Source organism: Sus scrofa, chromosome 1 (assembly GCF_000003025.6).
Source record: "Sus scrofa isolate TJ Tabasco breed Duroc chromosome 1, Sscrofa11.1, whole genome shotgun sequence".
Lineage (NCBI taxonomy): Eukaryota > Metazoa > Chordata > Mammalia > Artiodactyla > Suidae > Sus > Sus scrofa.
The window spans coordinates 172,012,347-172,027,801 of record NC_010443.5 but is presented as its reverse complement, the minus strand read 5'-3'; the positions used below and the strand labels follow the sequence as shown (position 1 = coordinate 172,027,801).

At 35.8% G+C, this 15,455-nt stretch overlaps 1 protein-coding gene and 1 pseudogene across 9 annotated transcripts in view; one reads left to right on the top strand and one right to left on the bottom strand.

Moving 5' to 3' along the window:
• The window catches only part of LOC102163587, a 29,796-nt pseudogene extending 16,009 nt beyond the window's left edge, over nt 1–13,787 (top strand).
• LRFN5 (leucine rich repeat and fibronectin type III domain containing 5) overlaps nt 1–15,455 on the bottom strand; it is a 271,597-nt gene that overhangs the window by 149,925 nt on the left and 106,217 nt on the right. The gene's annotated exons all lie outside the window — the stretch shown is intronic.

Genomic DNA, 15,455 nt, shown 5'->3' with positions numbered 1-15,455 from the left:
AGTTTTTTTTTTTTTTTTTTTTCCCTTGAGAGTTTGGAGTTCATTAAGATGATCTATATGAGGCTCAGACACTGTTACACTTTTTTTGCTGAGCAATTCTATTTAGTCTTTATCTTCCTCTGCATTACAGGTTTTTTTTTTTTTTTTTTTAGTTGTTAGTCTGAGCTCTCAAAGAGGTAGTTACAGCCATTTTATTTGTATTTTCTTCAAAAAAAAAAAAAAAAAAAGCAACACCAACTAATTCTTTCTGCATGTACTTTTAGTGACTGCTGACCCTGCAAGTTTATTCAATAAATGTGACTAAGGGCAGATTGCCCAAAGTGAGGTTCAGCCACCTAGATTTTGTAAAAGCCATACAAAGAGGAGTGATACTGACAACATCATCACCAGAACCTTTCCATTAAGTGAGGAATGACTGAAAATAAAGATAGGCCAATGTTACTGCAGTGCCATGGAAACAAAGCAGGCACTTTACCTGAAATGAAAAAAAATAAAAGCTCCTTAGGGAGTTCCAATGCAATTTTTGTGTGATTAAACTTGGAAGAAATTCCTAAAGAACAACTTAAAGAGAAACAAAATGATTTTCTTAGGAAACAGATGATAGACAAAATCGCAGAAAAGGCCAAAATGAATTTAAATAATTTTCTTTCAATAGACTTTTCATCCTCTCAATGAATCCTAAATGAATATGAATTGCAATTAGAAATCCAGAACAAAGGTTTTCAGCAGAATCCTCACTTTCTACATTTAATCATTCAATCAAATTTATCAAAAACCTATATCCCTTAGAGTGAATTGAGGAATAGAAAGAATTAATGTTCAAAAACAGAAAAATGGTTAAAGTGAAAAAGAGTCAACTAGATAGTATGCGCCCATCATTAACGGTGAAAATTGGGAGTTCCCATAGTGGCACAGCAGAAATGACTCCAACTAGTATCCATGAGGATGCAGGTTTGATCCCTTGCCTTGCTCAGTGGGTTGGGGATCTGACGTGCCTGCGGACTACGGTATAGGTCACAGTCACAGCTTGGATTCCATGTTGCTAAGGCTGTGGTGTAGGCTGGGAGCAGTAGCTCCAATTTGACCCCTAGCCTGGGAACTTTCATATGCCATGGTGTGGCCCTAAAAAGCAAAAAAAAAAAAAAAAAAAAAAAAAAAAAAAAAAAAAAAAAAAAGGTGAAAATATATTGATGTCTTAGCATTAAAAAAATAGAATGGTAGCTTTAAAAAAATTTTTTTTAAAATGCTACCCATGTTATAACTAATCCTACAGAAAAAGTCTAATTCAAACTATATTTCCCCTGGTAAGTCTTTCCTGACCCCTAACACACAGCAACTGGGGAATTAAGTATGACTTCTGAGTTTTAGTTTTGCGACAGGTGACTCATTTCCATGTATAAGGCAGTTAAGAATATCTGGTAAGAGCTAGAAAAGAAAGTAAGGTATCTCACTAGGCCTGACCTAGTTGCCAAATTATACGTAGGAATGAAACTTGTGAATCAAGATGCTATAAAATGTCAACTGCCTCCAAACAACAAATGAAACCATGCAAGCAAATGGGAAGCAGAAAATATGAGTTAAAACATTGGGTTCCAAAGTCAGATAGCACTGGCTTTTTATAATGACTGTATCTTTTAACAGAAGTACACTAGGGAATAATCTTGAAGCCTAAAATGTGAATACTAATTCTAGGCACTCTGTTATCATGGTCACATAAGATAAGTGAAAGAATGAATGCAAGTCTCTGTATCTGATATATGCTCATTTAAACATAACCAGGGCTGACTTCATTACTAATACTAAACTATTTTCTGCTATGAAATAAGAAAGTAAAAGTATAAAGCTTCAAAGCAAAATACTCTAGTGGTTTAAGATATTTAATCACTAAAATCAATAAAAGTACCAATTCAGGACTTTTTTTAAAAAAAGAATAATCTGATAAAAAAGAAAAAAGAAGGAAATCTGGTTATAGAAAATCTACAGGGCCTTTGAAAAGTAGTAACTGATTACTGAGATGTGAAAAAAAAGTTCAAAGAGTACAAAAAATGCATGAGGCTTTTGTTATGGCTATGGAGAAACAATGAATTAAGAACTGATATGATGACTATATGGTGGGAAACAAATTTATGTGTACAGATGAAAATAATTATCACATTCCTGAGTTTAGTTTATTACACATGACATTATATATTAATGATAATACATTCCTGAAAATATGCTTACAATTTTAAATTTCTTAACCATATTTACTTGGACTATATTTACTTTCAGCAATAGAAGGAATAAATTTAGAATGCTCTATAAAAAGGGAATATGCATATTTATTATACAAAGATGAAAAATCTGGCTATTTTGCTACTTTAAAAATATTGTAATTTAATATGTCCTTGTACTTTTAATTAGAATAAGTCAATTCATGTGAGCTTATGAACATTATTTTTAAAACTCAAAGGCAAATTATTCCAGCCTTCTGTGGAGCATATTAAAATCTTAGCTAAGGTGTTAGTTAATTGATAATGAAATATAAACGTCTTAATCTGTTTCAAAGATTCTTAGTTTGCAAATTGGTGGCCTCAAAAGACAAATGTTCCAAACTTAAAAGTCCATTTCCATCTTGCAAAATGTGACAATTAGGTATGCCTTTCAAGGTTTTAAGACCATTTAAATAGATATTTTTAGAAAACACTCTATTTTCTTTTACAAAGTTGTCATTACATTTTTTTTATTGTACTGTGGTAAGACTACTTAAGATTAGAGGTGCCCTTTGAATTTTAGGTGTACAATATACCAGCAACATCTATAGCCCCATGTTGTAGAGGAGATGTCTAAACGTAAGCATCTTAGGACAGGATTAAGATGGCAGAATAGAAGAATTAGAGCTCAACTTCTCTCATAAAAACAACAAAACTACAACCAAATGCAGAACAACCTTCAACCAAATGGACCAGAAACTTTCAAAAAAATATCCTACTCCAGAAGACAAAGAGGAAGCCACATTAAGAGGTAGGACAGGCGATTATGCAATATAAGCAACCTCATACCTCCTGGGTGGGAAGCCCACAGACTGGAAAGTAACTGTATCAGAGAGTCACCTAAAGGAGTGAGAGTTCTGAGCCCCACATCAAATTCCCACACCTGGGGATCTGGCATTGGGAGAAAGAGCCCCTGGAACATCTGGCATTTAAGGCCAGTTGGGCTTGTGTGCAGGAGCTCCACGGGATGGGGGGAAATGGAGACTCTGACCTTGAAAGGTGCACACAGACTTTCATGTGCACTGGGTCCCAGGGCAAAGCAAAGACTCCATAGGAATCTGGGTCAGACCAGACTGCATTTCTTGGAGGATCTCCTGAGAAAACAGGGGGTGACTGTGGCTCATTGTGGGGGAAGGACATTGGAGACAAAGCTCTCGGGAATATCCCTCAGGATGCATTTCTCTGGAGGTGGCCATTTTGGGAAAATCTGTCTCCACCCATCAACACTGAGAACATCCAGGCCAAACAATAATCAAGGTGGGATCACAGCCCCACCTAATAGTAAAGGGCTGCCTAAAGACCCCCCAGGCACATAGCCACCTCTAATCACACTCAGAGACAAAGCCCCACCCACCAGAGGGATAGGAATCAGCTCCAGCTACCAGTGGGCAGGCACCACTCCCTCCTATTAGGAAACCCACAGGAAGCCCCTGTACCAAATTAAGCCACAAAAGGGACAGACACAAGAAGAGAGGATACAACTCTATTGTCTGCAAAAAGGAAACCACACACACAAAAAAATAATAAAAATGAAAAGACAGAGAACTATAACTCAGATGAGGGAGAAAGGAAAAAACCCAGAAAAATAGCTAAGTGATCAGGAGATTATCATCCTCCAGGAAAAAGTCTTCAGACTGCTGACAATGAAGATGATGCAAGATATTGGAAATAAACCAGAAGCCACGATTGATAATTAAGAGCAAACATTGAGCAAAGAAATACAAGATTTAAAACTTAAGCAAGCAGAGATGCAAAATATAATAAATGAAATAAAAAATTCAATAGAATCAACCAACATTAGAATACAGGAGGCAGAAGAATGAATAAGCAAGGTTGAGGATAGACTAGTGGAAATTACTTATGTGGAACAGAAAAAAGATTGAAAAGAAATGAAGAGAGTTGCAGAGAACTCTGGGACAATGTTACATGTACCATCATCTGTAATAATAAGGGTGCCAAAAGGAGAAGTGAGAGAGAAAGGGACAGAAAAAATATTTGAAGAGATAATAGCTGAAAACTTCCCTAATGTGGGAAAGGAACGACTCACCCAAATGCAGGAAGCACAATGAGTACCATATAAAATAAACCCAAGGAGGAACACTCCAGGACACATACTAATCAAATTGACCAAAATTAAAGACAAAGAGAAACACTGAAAGCAGCTAGGAAAAAGAAACAAATAACATACAAGGAAACCCCAATAAGGTTATCTGCAGATTTTTCAGTAGAAACTCTGCAGGCCACAAGGGAGTGGAATGACATACTTCACGTGATGAAAGGAAAAAAATCTCCAACCAAGATTTCTTTACCCAGCAAGGTTCTCATTCACATTTGAAGGAGAAAGCAAAAGCTTTACACACAAGCAAAAGCTAAGAGAATGCAGCAACACTAAACCAGCTTTACGACACATACTAAGGGAAGTTCTCTACACAGAAAAGAAAAGGCTACAACCAGAAACAAAAATACCACAAATGACAAGGCTACAAGTAAAGGCATGTATACAGTAAAAACATAAAATCATCCACATGCAATTATGCTACCAAAATCAGAAATCATGAGAAGAGGAGGGTACAAATGCAGGATCCTGAAGATGCATTTGCAATTAAGAGACCAGCAACTTAAAACAATCATATATATATCATATATATATATATATATATATGATATATATATGCACACACTCCATTATCAAAACTTCAGGGTAACTGCAAACCAAAAATATACAATTGATACACAAACAAATAAGAAAAATCAACTCAAATACAACACTAATGATAGTCATCAAACCACAGAGAGCAAGAGAAGAAAGAAAAAAGAGCAACAAAAACAAATCCAAAACAGTTAATAAAATGGCAATAAGAACATACATATCAATAATTACCTTAAATGTTAGTGGATGAAATGCCCCAGCCAAAAGATACAGACTGGCTGGATGGATATAGAAACAAGATCCATATGTACTCTGTCTTCAAGAGACCTACTTCACTCCTAGGGACACATACAAATTGAAAGTGAGAGGATGGAAGAAAATATTCCATGCAAGCAGAAATCAAAAGAAAGCTGGGGCAGCAATACTCATATCAGACAAAATAGACCTTAAAATGAAGAATATTTTAAGAAACAATGAAGGACACCACCTAATGATCAAAGGATCAATCCAAGAGGAACATATAACAACTATAAATATCTATGAACCCAACATAGAATCACCACAATATATAAGGCAACTGCTAACAACCTTAAAAGGTGAAATCGACAATAATATAGTAATAGTGGGAGACTTTAACATCCCACTTACAGCAATGGACAGATCATCCAGACAGAAAATCAATAAGGAAACACAGGCCCTGAATGAAGCATTAGACCAGATGGACTTTATATGTATTTATAGGACACCCCATCCAAAAGCAACAAAATATACATTCTTCTCAAGTGCACATGAAACATCCTCTAAGATTGATAACATCCTGGGCTACAAATCATACCTTGGTAACTTGAAGAAAACCAAAATCATATCAAGCATCTTTTCTGACCATAGCACTATATGAATGGAAATCAACAACAAGAAAAAAACTGCAAAAAACACAAACATGTGGAGACTAAACAATATGCTACTAAACAACCAATGGATCACTGAAGAAATCAAAGGGGAAATTTAAAAATACCTAGAAGCAATTGACAATAAAGATACAACACTCCAAACTTGTGGGATGCAGCAAAAGCAGTTCTAAGAGGAAAGTTTATAGCAATACAAACCTACTTCAGCAAATAAGCAAAATCTCAAATAAACAACCTAACTTTTACATCTTAAGCAGCTAGAAAGAGAAGAACAGACAAGACCAAAAGTTAGCAGGAAGAAAGAAAGAAAGATGAGAGCAGAAATCAGTGAAATAGAAATGAAGAAAACCATAGAAAAGATAATGAAACTAAAAGCTGGTTCTTTGAAAACATCAACAAAATTGATAAACCCTTAGCCAGACTTATCAAGAAAAAAAAAAAGAAAGAGGACCCAAGTCAATTAAATTAGAAATGAAAAAAGAGAAATTAAAACAGATATCACAGAAATAAAAGGTACATAAGAGACTATATGCAACTATACACCAATAAAATGGAAAACCTAGAAGAAATGGACAAATTCTTAGAAAAGTACAGTCTTCCAAGATTAAACCAAGACAAGATAATAAAGATGAATGGACCCATCACAAGTACTGAAATTGAAACTGTGTTTAAAAACCTTCCAACAAACAAAAGTCAAGGACCATATGGCTTTGCAGGCAAATTCTATCAACACTGAGGGACGAGCTAACACCTATCCTTCTGAAACTATTCCAAAAAATTGTAGAGGGAGGAATACTCCCAAACTTATTCTATGAGGCCACTGTCACCTGATACCAAAACCAGACAAAGATACCACAAAACAAGAAAGTTACAGGCCAATTTCACTGATGAACATAGATGCAAAAATCCTCAACAAAATACTAGCAAACTGAATCCAACAATACATTAAAAGGATTTTACAGCGTGAGCAAATGGGATATATCCCAGGAATGCAAGGATTCTTCAATATCCACAAATCAATTAGTGTGATACACCACATTAATAAACTGAAGAATAAAAACCATATGACCCTCTCAATAGATGCAGAAAAAGCCTTTGACAAAATCCAATACTTATTTCTGATTAAAAACCCTTCAGAAAGTGGGCATAGAGGGAACCTACCTCAACATAATAACGGCCACATATGACAAACCCAGAGATAACATCATTCTCAATGGTGAAAACCTGAAAGAATTCCTGCTGAGATCAAGAACAAAACAAGGATGTCTGCTCTTGCCACTACTATTCAACATAGTTTTGGAAGTCCTAGCCATGGCAATCAAAGAAGTAAAAGAAATAAAAGGAATCCAAAATAGAAAGTGAGAAGTAAAACTGTCACTATTTGCAGATGACATGATACTATACCTAGAGAATCCTAAAGATTCTACTAGAACACTGTTAGAGCTCATCCATGAATTTGGCAAAGTCACGGGATACAAAATTAATACACAGAAATTAATGGCATTTCTATATACTAACAACGAAAGATCAGAAAGAGAAATTAGGGAAGCAATCCCATTTACCATCACATCAAAAAGAATAAAATTCCTAGGAGTAAACCTACCCAAAGAGACAAAAGACCTGTACTCTGAAAAGTCTAAGATGCGGATGAAAGAAATCAAAGATGACACAAATACATGGAAAGATGTACCATGCTCTTGGATTGGAAGAGTCAATATTATCAAAATGACTATACTACCCAAGGCAATCTACAGATTCTATGCAATCCCTATCAAATTACCAAGGACATTTTTCACAGAACTCAAACAAAGTATTTTAAAGTTTGTTTGGAAGCACAAAAGACCCAGAAGAGCCAAAGCCATCCTGAGAAAGAAAAATGGAGCTGGAGGAATCAGGCTCCGGGCTTCAGACTATACTACAAGGCAACAGTCATCAAAACTGTATGGTACTGACACAAAGACAGACATATGGATCTGTGGTACAGAATAAAATGGCCAGAATTGAACCCACACACCTGCAGTCAACTAATCCATGACAAAGGAGGCAAGAATATACAATGGAGAAGAGACAGCCCCTTCAATAAGTGGTGCTGGGAAAACTGGACCATGACAGGTACAAGAATGAAATTAGAACACTTCCTAACACCATACATAAAAATAAACTCAAAATGGATTAAAGACCTAGATATAAAACCAGATCCTATAAAACTCTTAGAGGAAAACATAGGCCAAACACTCTCTGACAAATGACAGCAACATCTTCTCAGATCCACCTCTTAGAGTAATGACAGTAAAAACAAAAATAAACAAATGGGACTTAATTAAACTTAAAAGTTTTTGCACAGCAAAGGAAACCCTAAACAAAACAAAAAGACAACTCACAAAATGGGAGAAAATATTTGCAAATGAATCGACTGACAAGGGATTAATCTCCAAAATTTATAAACACCTTCTGCAGCTCAACACCAAAAAGCAAGCAATCCCATCAAAAAATGGGCAGAAAATCTAAACAGATGATTCTCCAAACAAGACATACAGATGGGCAAGAAACAAATGAAAAGATGTTCATCATCACTCATTATTAGAGAAATGAAAATCAAAACCACTATGAAGTACCACCTTACACCAGCTGGAATGGCCACCATCAAGAAGTCTACAAACAATAAGTGCTGGAGAGGGTGTGGAAAAAAAGGAACCCTATTACACTGTGGGTGGGATTGTAATTTGGTGCAACCATTGTGGAAAAATGTATGGAGATTGCTTAAAAAACTAAAAATAGAACTATCATTTGATCCAGCAATCCCACTCCTGGGCATCTATCCAGAGAAAACCATGACTCAAAAAGACACATGTACTCCAGTGTTCATTGCAGCACCATATGGAATAGCCAAGACATGGAAACAACCTAACTGTCCATGGACAGAGGAGTGGATAAAGATGTGGTGCATATACACAATGGAACATTACCCAGCCATTAAAAGGAAAGAAATAATGGCATTTGCAGCAACATGGATGGACTTAGAAATTATCCTGCTAAGTGAAGTCAGTCAGACAATGAGACACCAACATCAAATGCTTTCACTTACATGTGGAATCTAAAACAAAAGGACACAATGAACTTCTTTGCAGAACAGATACTGCACAGACTTTGATAAACTTATGGTTTCTAAATGAGACAGTTTGGGGGGTGGGGGATGCACTGATGGTTTCAGATGGATGGAAATGCTATAGGTTGTCATGACTGTTGTACAACTAAAAATGTTATAAAATTCATTGAGTAATTTTAAAAAAAGAAACACAGACAAAAAAAAAAAAAAAAAAAAAAAGAAAAGATGATGGGAAGGTAGAAAGGGAAAGGATTAAAGGAGATGCTCCATGGGGAATGCACCTGAAGAATTTTGTTTATTTGGATGTTAGGAAACAAGGAAAATGCTCAGGTGGTGACGATTATCACAGAGTCCTTCCATTTCCACTCTGCCCCATGTAGCATATGAAGATAGACATCAAGAGCCCTTCTCTAATCTCATTTAAATATCTTGGATAATGATGGAAATTGATTCCTCTTCCCCATAATAAGGATTCTAATTTTTACAGCACTCTAGGAAAATATTGGCAACACTTTAAATGCTAAAAGTAGGGGAATGACTGAGTAAACTGTATCAAGACAACTGGTCATTAAAAATTACGGTAATAAAAGTCAAGATAGTGGTTACCCCTGGGAGTTAGACAGAGGTGGATTTGATCAGGAATGGTCACACGGGGGCTTCTAAGTAATTGAGGTAATGGTCTACTTTTTCACCTAGGTGGTAGTTTCTTGAAGCTTATTATTAAAATGAATATATAAGTACTTATAATCATCTATATGTATGCTACATTTCACAATAAAATGAACAACATATTGTAAGAAAAAATTATGGTCATAAAGACCACAAACAATTTGGATTAAAAAAATAAAATAAAATAAATGTAAGAATCTTGCCTAACTGAAAGTCTATACCTCATTTCTTCTGGCACCCATAATTCTATTCTTTGCTTCCATGAGTTTGTCCATTTCACATGCCTTATACAAGAGAATCATACTGTATTTGTTCTTCTGTGACAGGAGTATTTCACTTAGCACAATGTCCCCTAGAAGAATCTGCTATTTTTTATGTTGAATTTATACTAAAAACATCCAGCAAATGTTTCTGTTTTTCATTTTGGGTTCTTTAGGGGTGGGGGGATTGCTTTGTTTGGTCTATTTGTCTTTTGCCTTCTCTTCCAAAATTAAAGTGCATTATATATATATATATAATCTTCCAATATTTATATATAATATATAGAATAAAACATTAAACGATGAAAAGATTAAAATGATTTTTAAAATATTTAGGTTTATCAGAAACAGAAAGGTATGATTAAAGAGAATATTAAGAGAATATAGTAAAGCTGCATTACAGGTATACTGAAGGTTATAAGATTTATAAGTGAGTTAAGTGATGCCATGATAAAAACAGTAGTGAGCAATAAAGGTTCTGTGTGGGTGACTTGAAATAATAGCTCTTATAATAATAGGATAATTTTAACAGAAATTTCTTAAAATATGCATATGTAAAATAGATATAAAAATACCACACAATATGATGATAAAAGTATGCTACAATCTTGGGGTAGTTTTTTATTTTTAAAAGTCATATACAGGGATACTTTGTTTTATTGCACTTCACTTTATTACACTTCAATTTTTTTTTTAAATACAAATTGAAGGGTTATAGCAACTTTCTGTCAGGAAAGTCTATTGGCACCATTTTTCTAACAGAATTTGCTCACTTCATATCTCTGTATCACATCTCAGTAATTCCCACAATATTTCAAACTCTTCCATTATTATTATATTTGTTACAGTGACCTGTGATCAGTGATCTTTGATGTCACTATTGAAATTGTTTGGGAGCAACACAAACTGCACACATATAAGATGGCGACCTTAGTTGATACATTCGTGTGTTCTGACAGCTGCATTGAATGACCATTGCCTTGTCTCTCTCCTTCTTTTTGGGCCTTTCTATTCCCTGAAACACAACAATACTGAGATTAGGCCAAGTAGTAACCCTACAATGGCTTCTCAGTATTAAAGTAAAAGAAAGAGTCTTACTCTCTTAATTTAAGTTAAAAGATAGAAATGATTCAGCTTAGTGAGGAAGGCTTTTGGAAAGCCAAATCTGAAAGCTAGGCCTCTAGCACCCAACTGTTGGCCAAGTTGTGAATGCAAAGGAAAAGTTCTTGAAGGAAATTAAAAGCACTAAGCCAGTGAACACATGAAAGATAAGAGAGTGAAGCAGCCTTATTGCTGATATGGAGAAAGATTTAGTAGTCTGAATAGAAGATCAAACGAGGCACGACATTCCCTAAACCAAAGCCTAATCTAGAACAAGGCCCTGTCTCTCTTTGATTTTACAAAGGCTGAAAAAGGTGTGGAATCTGCAGAAGAAAAGTTTGAAACTAGCAGAGATTCATTCATGAGGTTTAAGGAAAGAAGCTGTCTCCATAACATCAAAGTGCAAAACGAAGCAGCAAGTGCTGATGTAGAAGCTGCAGCAAGTTATCCAGATCTAGCTAAGATAATTTATGAAAGTGGCTGCACTAAACAACAGATTTTGAAATTAGACAAGAGTCTTCTATTGCAAGAAGTTGTCATCTAGGACTTTCACAGCTAGAGAGAAGTCAATGCCTGGCTCAAAGCTTCAAAGAACAGGCTGACTCTCTTATTATGGGCTGATGCAGTCAGGGACTTGAAGTTAAAGCCAAAGCTCAGTTACAATTCTAAATATCCTAGAACCCTTAAGAATTATGCTAAAACCACTCTGCCTGTGCTTTATAAATGGAACAACAAAACATGTAGGACAGTGTATCTGTTTACAACATGGTTTACTGAATATTTCAAACCCACTGTTGAGACCTACTGCTCAGAAAAAAAAAAAAAAAAAAAGATTTTATAAAAATATTACTAGTGAAGTTCCTGTCATGGCTCAGTGGTTAACAAACCCAACGAGTATCCATGAGGACACAGGTTTGATTCCTGGCCTCACTCCATGGGTTAAAAGATCTGGCGCTGCCAGATGAGGTTGCAGATGAGGCTCGGATCTGGCGTTACCGTGGCTGTGGTATAGGCCAGAGGCTACAGCTCTGATTGGACCTTCTATCCTGGGAACCTCCATGTGCTGCGGGTGAAGCCCTAAAAATAAAGAAATACATATATTACTGCTCATTGACAATGTATCCAGTCTCCCAAGAGCTCTGATGGAAATGGACAATGAGATTAATGTTGTTTTCATGGCTGCTAACACAACATCCATTCAGAAGCCCTTGGATCAAGGAGTAATTTTTATTTTCAAATCTTACTATTTAAGAAATACATATTTTAAAGCAATAGCTGCCATAGACAGTGATTCCTATGATGCATCTGGGCCAAGTAAGTTGAAAATCCTCTGGAAGGGATTCACCATTCTAGATGCCATTAAAAACATTCATGATTCAAGGGAAGAGGTCAAAATAACATTCATAGGCATCTGGAAGAAAGTGATTCCAACCCTCATGGATGACTGTGAGGAGTTCAAGACTTCAGTGGAGGAAGTTACTGGAGATGTGGTGGAAGGAGCAAGAGAACCAGAATTAGAAGTGGAGCTTGAAGATGTAATTGAATTGCAGCAATCTCATGACAAAACTTGAATAAGAAGTCACTTCTTATGGATGACCAAAGAAAGTTGTTAAGGTAGAAAGCACTCCTGGTGAAGATGCTGTGAAGAATGTTGAAATGACCACAAAGTATTCAGAATACTACATAAACTTAGTTGATAAAGCAGCAGGAGAGTTTGACTAGATTGACTCCAATTTTGAAAGAAGTTATTCTATGGTGGGTAAAATGCTATCACAGAGAAATCTTTTGTGAAAGGAAGAGTCAATCAATGTGGCAAGCTTCACTATCTTTTTTAAGAATTAGCCATGGCTGACCCAACCTTCAGTAACCACCACCCTGGTCAGTTAGAAGTCATCAATGTTGAAGCAAGATACTCTACCAGCAAAATTACTCGTTGTTGAAAACTACAGCATTTTTTAGCAATAAAGTATTAAGTAGATACATTGTTATTTTTAAGACATGTGCCATTGCAAATTTAACAGACTACACAATAGTGTTAACATAATTTTTTTATGCCACTGGGAAACCAAAAAAAAAATTGTGCGGCTGACTTTACTGTGATAGTTGCCATACTATAGTGGTCTGAAACTAAACCCCAAACATCTCCAAGATATGCTCATATTTTACAAGTTATCAGCTTGTAATTACTAGAGATATGCAAATCAAACTATTATGAGGTATCGCCTGTTGCTTAAGAGGGTGTGGAGAAAAGGGAACACACCTAGTCTATTGGTAGGAATGTAAATTGGTGCAGTCACTATAGAAAAGAGTACAGAGGTTCTTCAAAAAATTTAAAACATTTTTTGTTATATTCCACATATTAGTGATCTCACATCATATTTGTCGTTCCCTGCCTGACTTATATTACTCTGTATGACAGTTTATATGTCCATACATGTTGCAGGAAATGACATTATTTTGTTCATTTTTATGGCTGAGTAATATTCCTTTGTAGATATGTACCACTTTATCCAATCCTCCGTTGATGGACATTTAGGTTACTTCTATGTTTTATCTATTGTAAAAAGTGCTGCAATGAACATTGGGGTGCATGTATATTTCCAAATTACAGTTTTCTCTGGATATATACCCAGGAGTGGAATTGCTGAACCATATGGTAGATCTATAAGAAGAATTGATGTATAGCACAGGGTAGTCTACACAATACTGTGGAATAACCTATATATGGGAAAAGAAACTGAAAGGAATGGATATGTGTACATGCATATACATAATCATCCATATGTATATGCATGATTAAGTTATTTGGCTGTACACCTGAAATTAACACAAATTTCTAAGTTAAGTATACCCCAATAAAATTCATTAAAATTTTTTTTAAAACACAGTTGTCATATGATCCAGCAATCCCACTTCTGGGCATATAGCCAGGTAAAACAAAAAGATACATGGATGGGAGTTCCCACTGTGGCTCAGCAGAAACGAATCTGACTAGCATCCATGAGGATGAAGGCTCAATTCCTGGCCTCGCTTAGTGGGTTAAGGATCCACTGTTGCCATGAGCTCAGATCTGACATTGCTGTAGCTGTGGTGAAGACAGGAGGCTATAGGTCCGACTCGACACCTAGCCTGGGAACCTTCATATGCTGTGGGCGTGGCCCTAAAAAGACAAAAAAAATGATACATGCACACTTCTAAATTCAGAGCAGCACTATTTACAATAGTCAAGACATAGAAATAACCTAAATGTCCATTAGCAGATGAATGGATAAAGAACATGTGGTACATATACATAATGGAATTCTACTCAGCCATAAAAAAGAATGAAGTAATGCCATTCACAGCAACGTAGATGGAGCTAGAGATTATCATACGAAATTAAGTAAATCAGAAAAAAATACCATACAATATCACTTACATGCAGAATCTAAAATATGACACAAATAAACTTACCTATGAAACAAAACAGACTCACAGACATTGAAAGAAGACTTGTGGTTACCAAGGGGAAGGGGAATGTGAGGAGGGATGGATTGGGAGTTTGGGATTAACAGAAGCAAACTAATATATATTGCATGGATAAGCAACAAGGTCCTACTGTATAGAATAAGGAACTATACTTAATATCCTATAATAAGCCATAATGGAAAAGAATATGAAAAAGAATATATATATATATATATATATATACACACACACACATATGTATAATTGAATCACTTTGCTATACACAGAAATTAATGCATTATAAATCTACTATACTTCAATAAAATAAAAAGATATTGGCTTAAAAATAATAAAGCACTCATTCAAAATCTTCTACTTTTGCTGAAATGCAAAGGCTTAAATAGAACAAATAAGACGATATTTTTCAGAGTTACTGCTGTGGCACAGTGGGTGAAGAATCTGACTGCAGTGGCTCAGCTCACAGTGGAGACAAGGGTTTGATCCCCAACCTGGTGCAGTGAGTTAAAGAATCCAGCATTGCCACACCTGTGATGTAGGTCACAGCCGTGGCTTGCATTCAGTCTCTGGCCTTGGAACTTCCATAACCCACAGGTACGGACATTAAAAAATGTTTTAAAAAGATGGTATATTTCAATAAATACATAAGCCCTTTTAAATGATTTGAGCTCCCAAATACAGGCTAAGCTAAACAACAAAAGGAACACATTTCTACAAATGATGTTCTTTTTGCTTTTCAAATGATGCCTATAAACAAAAGATTCTGTAGGTTTATAATTCTGGAAGTCCAGAAGAAAGGCAGTTCAGAAGTCTTTGAAGATGCTGGTTCTTTCTAGTCTGATGCTCTGTAGTCCAGTGTGAGCCTTCATCCAGAGGCTGCTTCCTCTTTTGGTTACAGGATGGCTTCTGGTGGCACTTGTTTTCTCAGTTCTACCTGCTGCACACAAAGCTGCATGAGCCCTTCCCTAATCATGAAAAATACCTTCCATCAGTTTTAATGGCCTGATATAGGTCACATGTCCACTCACAATGTAGTTGTGGAAT